This window comes from Callithrix jacchus, chromosome 19 (assembly GCF_049354715.1).
Source record: "Callithrix jacchus isolate 240 chromosome 19, calJac240_pri, whole genome shotgun sequence".
Taxonomy (NCBI): Eukaryota; Metazoa; Chordata; class Mammalia; order Primates; family Cebidae; genus Callithrix; species Callithrix jacchus.
In genome coordinates, this window is record NC_133520.1 from 38459963 (window position 1) to 38466926 (window position 6964).

Consider the following 6964-nt stretch of genomic DNA (forward strand, 5'->3'; position numbering starts at 1 on the left):
TTGAATCTGAGGCAGAGGTTGCTGTGAGCCAAGATTGTGCCATTGCACTCCCCACTGGGCAAAAAGAGCAAAAACTCCGTCTCAAAAAAAAAAAAAAAAAAAAATCTTAAGGCCACAGAGATTTTGTTTATATTTTTGTTTTTTTTAATCAGGATGTGTATTGAAAATTTCATTTTGTAGTTCATTCAGAATTCAAGTTTTTTTGTGGCTAGGATTTTTGTTTCCAGTAAGCTAAGAAAATATAATTCATTCTGATTCTGACTATGGTTCTTTTTATTTGCTTTGCCCAAATCAGTATCATCTCACCCTCAGAGCTGACTTTTCTGTGAAGACTGTGTATAATTCTGTTTCTCTCTTCGTCTTTCAGTTTTCAGCAGCCCCATAGCACCAGAGTCAATGGTGGTTTTAGTCCAAAATCATCTGTGGGCCTTTTTTGCTCAATGGATAAATTATTTTCATATTTTATTCATGTTTAATTTTAAAATGTTGACAGACAAATATTGGATATATTCAAGATATCTCCAAATACACATTGTGTGATAATTGTTACAAAATCAATATCTACCATGGCTGAAAAGTTTGAGCTTCTCTTAAATTCATGTTGAATCTTAAACTCCAAGGCAGTAGTATTAAGAGATGGGGCCTTCAGGAGGTAGTCAGGTCATAAAGGCTGTGACCTCATCATCGAGATTCATGACTTCATAAAAGGGCTTGAGGGAGTGAGTTCTGCCATTTCTGCCCTTCTGCTGTCTGTGAACATAACATTCAAGGTATCATCTTGAAAGCAGAGACCAAGGTCCTCACCAGAGACAGTCTGCCGCTGGCTTGATTTTGCACTTCCCAGCCGATATAACTGTGAGCAATGAAATTATGTCATGTATACATTACCTGGTCAGGTATTTCGTTAAAGCAGCAGGAATGGATTGAGACAGCATCTGTTGCCACCCATGCTGCACATGAGATTGCCAGAACTTATTCATCTTATAACTGAAAGTTTGTACCTTTGAGTGTCTGCCCATTTCCCCTACCTTCCAGCCCCTGGAAACCACTGTGTCGTCTGTTTCTATGAGTTCAATGTTTTTAAGCTCCATCTCTAATTAAGGTCATATAGCATTTGCCTTTCTGTGTCTGACTTATTTTACTTAATATTTTCCACTTTCATCCATATTTTCACAAATAATAAGACTTTATTTTTTATGGCTGAATATTCCACTGTGTGTGTATATACATATATATCATGTATACACACACACACATATATATATATTTTTATATATCACAATTTCTCTATTCAATTATTAATGGGCATAAAAAACCTGGGAGTGCAGAAGTCTGAGATACTGATTTTATTTCCTTTGGATATAATACCCAGAAGTGGGGTTGCTGGATAATATGGTAGTTCTATTTTAATATTGTGATGAGCCACCTTACTGTTTTTTTATAATGGCTATATCAATATTCTCATAAATGCAAGGGACCATTGCACCCTTCTGGCTGACAGTTGTCCATGGATCTCTCAGTTCCTTTTCCTCCAACTTAGATAAGCATTTCTTCTGGGCTGTCGTTTTCAGGATTTTTTTTAAATGAAAGAAACAGACTTGAAGGATGTGTCTCTTCAGGTCAAAGACCAAATAAGTACCTGGACATTTTGATAAAGATTATGCCTTTCTCTGAGGCAGTGGTTGGAAGGCTTTTTTTGAAACACACTTTAAAGCACTGGGATTTCTTAACCTTTAGATTTCTCAGTTGTGATCAAAATCCACTGTGCAGAAAGTATCCAGTTGGGTCTCTTTGTATCATCCCTGCCACTTAGAGTGGACGTGGAGAACAAATGCAGATATGGAGCTCTTGCTTTCATTTGTGTGATGAATCATAAAATATTTCATCAGGCCCAGGAATCTCATGCCTTCTAATATCTGTGAAGTTGACAGTCTAACTTTTTGGCTTGCAAATAGAAAAAAAAATCCAAGAATGTTCACATTTTTGACAGTTTGGGTGATGAGGATGGGATTGATTCTGAGAGATCTATAACCTTTTTATAAGAGGAAAGTAGAAAGATTCTTCACAGACCTGGTCAGGAGATATGAGAAGGCTCCCTGAAACAAGTAGCAGATTCTCTCATCCAAATTAGGATTAAGTGAGAGTAAGATCCCTCCACTCTCCAACCTGTTAGTGAGGCTGTTGTGTGAGAGGGAGCATTGAAAGGAGCAGTCTAACTGTGCCTCATATGTTCATTCTCTTTCTAGCCAAAGTGGGAAAGAATGAGGAGTCCCCCAAGCTGATAGAGCACTTCAGATAAATAGAAAATATTTTAAGTTCTTGTGGTTTTGCTGAAAGCAGTCAACAGGCTGCTAGAAACTAAAAGAAAACATGGGTGTTGGTGCCTTGCTTATAAGCAGAGAGTCACTATGTTCTCACTGATACCAAAACTCGGTTGACACGGATTGGGCAGGGTGCACCATGAGGGCAGAAATTTCACATAACAATGGAGGTGGGGCCTTTGGGACTAACTCAATGTCCTCTTGTGTTTCTACATCAGAATTTATAGTTAGAATTGTGTTATGTGTTTTTGGGCTTCCTGTCCTGTAAGTGCCAGAGGGGACTATTCCAGCCTGGGCAAGAGACACTTCCCCATTTTCCACAGAAGGCAGGTCAGTATCATGAGTGCCTTTGTGCTCTGATATCCAAATATGTTTACCCTGTATGAGCAGTTGGATGCAAAGATAGAGGTGTATTAGGGCTCCTCTCTAGAATGGTAGTATCTCTCTGCTAGTAGATGTAGCTGATAATTGAAACTGCTTCAAAAAGTTAGAGAAGCCAGTGACTAACAGAAATCCTTGAGTTTACAGGATGGCAGATAAGGAAAAAAAAACTTGCCAAGACCCTGAAATTCCCTTCACTTAGGAGATAAAGTAACTAGCTGAAATTGTTTTGAATAAATAGGACCAGTAAGACTCTGCACAGAATGAGCTTGCTGACAGCATAGCTTAAATTTCCACCATGTTTCCTACTAACTCCCTTAAAATTTGCACATATGACCCATGAGGTAGCATAAAGAAATAACTGGGCATGCCCAGGGATGTGCCAGACCTCTCATTGTCATCCACGAGTCACCTTTTAATCTCATAATCTACCCCCTGTACCTTTCCTAATAGAAGTACCGCCTTGATGCCAGCAAAGGGAGACAGATTTGAGCCTGAGACTCCTGTCTCTTTGAGAGTGAACTTTCAGTATAAAGCTTTTCTCAATACAAAAACAAGCAATGACAATTCAGTGTATTGGCTCCTAACATATTGGGCAATAAGCCCTGTTTTCTCAATAACAAGAAGACCTGGGAAAAAAAACAGTTTTAATTTCCAAATAAGGTTTAGCATATTTTTGTTGCTGAATTCTTCCAACAGTTAAGAAAAACTTGATAATTTTGGAGCCTTTGGCAGAGTCAGCACCTAAAGATATTATTTGGGGTTTTTGACTCCTAGCCACCCTGACACTACAGGTTACACTATGTGAAAGTCAGCTATAAGCTTGCTACAGAACTCCAGTCAAACTGAATCCCAACTCAGGGAGGGCTGGGGGCTGCCTAACTTTATATTCCAATTTTGGGGTGGGTCATTTTGAAGACCTCAAAAGACTACATGTTAAATATAAATAATGTATTCTAGAGGGAAATTGGACTGGCACAGAAATCACTTTAAAGGGAAAATTGGAATCTACTTTTGATGGAAATTTTGTACCCTGCTGCACTATCCAAAGCAAAGCTTCTGGCTCTGCTCTGTGGGGCCCCCACTTCACTAAGTATTCCTAAATTTCTGTCCCTGGTTGACAGGGAAACTGATACCTCATGGTGTTCACTGAGCTGCTGTCTACGGTAGCTTTTTAACTTCAGTGCTAGCCATGCAGAATGTGAGTGGAGTGGTCACTCCACTTAGTGGTCAGAACTCAGGGTTTTGGGTCATTGCTCACATTCTAGCTATTTGGTCTTTTGCATTAAAAAATACAGATTGCCTGATAAAAGGAAACTTGCAAACTGGAAACAACCTTAGCAGCTGATTTACTGTCAGGTCACTTATTTAGAAGTTTTTAATAAGAGCCTGTTCTCTGAAAAGGCTGACATAAGCTGTGGATTGTGCATGTGTCCTTATAATAGAATGAGATATAATCCTTTAGGTGTATACCCAGTAATGGGATTGCTGAGTCAAATGGAATTTCTAGTTCTAGGTCCTCAAGGACCACACTGTCTTCCACAATGGTTGAACTAATTTACACACCCCCCTATTTCTCCAGATCCCCTCCAGCATCTGTTGTCTCCTACTTTTTTAATGATCACCATTCTAACTGGCATGAGATGGTATCTCAATGTGGTTTTGATTTGCATTTCTCTAATGACCAGTGATGATGAGCTTTTTGTCATGTTTGTTAGCCATATAAATGCCTTTTTTTGAAAAGTGTCTGTTAAATCCTTTGCCCACTTTTTCATGAGATTGTCTTTTTTCTTGTAAATTTAAGTTCTTTGTAAATCCTGGATATTAGCCCTTTGTCAGACGGATAGATGGCAAAAATTTTTTCCCATTCTGTTGGCTGCCAGCTCACGCTAACGTTTCTTTTGCTGTGCAGAAGCTCTTTAGTTTAATTAGATCCCATTTGTCTATTCTGGCACAAAGTTTACATGAGCAAACAATAGAGACAAAAGAATGTGGGAAAACAGGCTTAACTGGGGAAGCTTTTGTTATCCCTGATCTTCACCCTATGACCTAATGCTCTAAGAAGAGCTGGCTGCCTTCAGTCTGTTCCACAAGTTAATAAAAACCTTTCGGCCTTCCAAAAGGTTTGAGACTATAATCTTACTGTAAGGGTTATTGTCTTGTGAGGTTTATTGCCGAGTTTAAAAGGAGGAAACTGAGGCCTGCATGAGAACAATTAGATGCCAATTTATTCAGCTACTGGGTCAGGTTCTGTGGTCCCAGGGAAAGAGGCCAGAGAAGTCATGCCCAACTCCTCTCAGGCGTGGGGTTTTATAAGGAGTGAAGGTGTTTGATTGGCTGTGAAGAAACAGGACGTGGATGGCGCAAGCTGCTATTGGTAGGTAGGCGGGATTTCTGGTGAGCAGGCTAGGTGCTGAGTGCAGAGCTTAGTGTTGAGTGCAGAGGGGATTTCCAAGGTGGTCTAGGTGCTGGGTGCAGAGCTTAGTGTTGAGTGCAGAGGGGATTTCCAGGGCAGAGCTAGATGATGGGTATATTCTGGTGACTTAATTTTCCGGTGGGAAGAGGGATGGGCGTGTCCGAGCTCCTGGCGAGGCAACCCGGCCTTACATTCTGACCCTTTTGATGATATATAGGATGCCGCTTCTTTCTGGCTACTTCCTGCTGAATAGGGGTGGAGTGAGGGGGAGGGGTCAGTTGGCTGGTGCCTTGATTGGGAGTCAGACATAGGGGTGAAGTATCATCTGGTTTATGGCCACCCTGGAAATTTCTCTCGTGTGGGCCTGTAAAACCTTGAGAAAAAAGGGACTAGTATTAGTAGAAGACACAACGATAACAAGGGTGATAATGGGAGTTAGCCAGGTAAGCATGGGGGATTGCCACCAGTTGAGAGATGAGGCTGGTGCGCTCTGCTTCCTGAGGAAGTCCACTTGGAGGCAATAGAGAGTACTGACATTTTCTTCCACAAGGCCTGTTTCATTGATGTAATAACAGCACTGCTCCTAGAAACAGACAGGTACCTCCTTTTTCTGCCATTAGCAAGTCTAGGGCCTGTCACTTCTGGAGAGTTACCTGAGCCAGTGATGTGATTTGTCGCTAGAGGGAGGGTGAAGAGGCGGCTGACGCTTCAATAGCCACACGGAGCTTGTCTTCCAGTTGAGCAGCTGCGGTGACCGTGTAGCCCATGGTGCTGCTCCCTATTCCAGCTGCTACTAGAGAGGATGCTAAAGAGAGGCCAACTACTATCAGGAGGAAGACTGCTCGTTTGCTCTGGCAGTTAAGGTATGGTGTGATGAGGGATAGGAACTCGGCTTGTCCGTACACTTCTAACTGCAGGACTAGTGTGACGGGCACACAGGGGAAGGGGAGGGAGGCATCAATAACTTTGGCTAGGGTTCCATTACACCGAAAGAATCCTGGAGGCGTGTAAAGGGAGGATTTTACTTCTACTGTGGTGTTGGACCTAAGGCTAGGGCTGCTGGCTGTCCCATAGCAGAGAGAGAGATTTCGAGAATGTACATTGAACAAGGGGATACCCGTTAAGGTAGTGTCAGACCCCGTGGAAGATTGTGACAGATTGAACCCAGTCTGGAGGGAACTACGGCTAAGGGGGGTTTGTTAAGGGAGGCACATAAAAAGCAGTTAGTGAAGTTTTTTGCTTCAGTTAAGCTCAACATGTTAACACCTTGCCGTACTAGCGTTAACCAAGAGAGAGGTTGGGGAGTGTTGAGTGTTCAATAAATGGTGACTTTCACTATCATACAATCACTGACACCACAGCACTATCATCTAAGCATCCTCACTATCACTTTCATCATTACCATCATTATCATCTTTATAATAATCACCTTCATCATCACCATCACCATAACCTTCATTATAATCATCACCACTTTCACCATCATCACCATCGCCTCCATCATCACCTACAACATAATTACCACTACCATCACCTTTCACTCTTACCATCATCTTCCTACTCCTCACACCATCATCTTAATTTCCTTCATTATCACCACCGATATCATCAACAGGCACCTTCGTCACCATCATCAGTCATCATCTATTGAGTCCTAGTGTCTGACATTTAGTATCCACCTTTTTACAAGTTTAAATAAAATGAATAAATAAGAGCATGGCCAAGATTATGTGGAAAACTAGAAAGAAGGTAGGGCTTGGTATCTTTATCTTTAGCCTTGCATTTTAGGATCCTTTCTCCTAAACCAAGCTTTGGATGTAACATGAACCTCTACTCAAATTTCCAG

General features: G+C 41.3%; 1 long non-coding RNA gene across 1 annotated transcript in view; it reads left to right on the forward strand.

Annotated features, from left to right (window-relative positions):
• Positions 1-1224: 1224 nt before the first annotated feature.
• Positions 1225-6964, forward strand: part of LOC144580419 (uncharacterized) — a 65452-nt gene continuing 59712 nt past the window's right edge. Inside the window, exon 1 of the long non-coding RNA XR_013529911.1 lies at positions 1225-5981. This is a non-coding gene — a long non-coding RNA (uncharacterized LOC144580419). The remainder of the gene's footprint in view (positions 5982-6964) is intronic.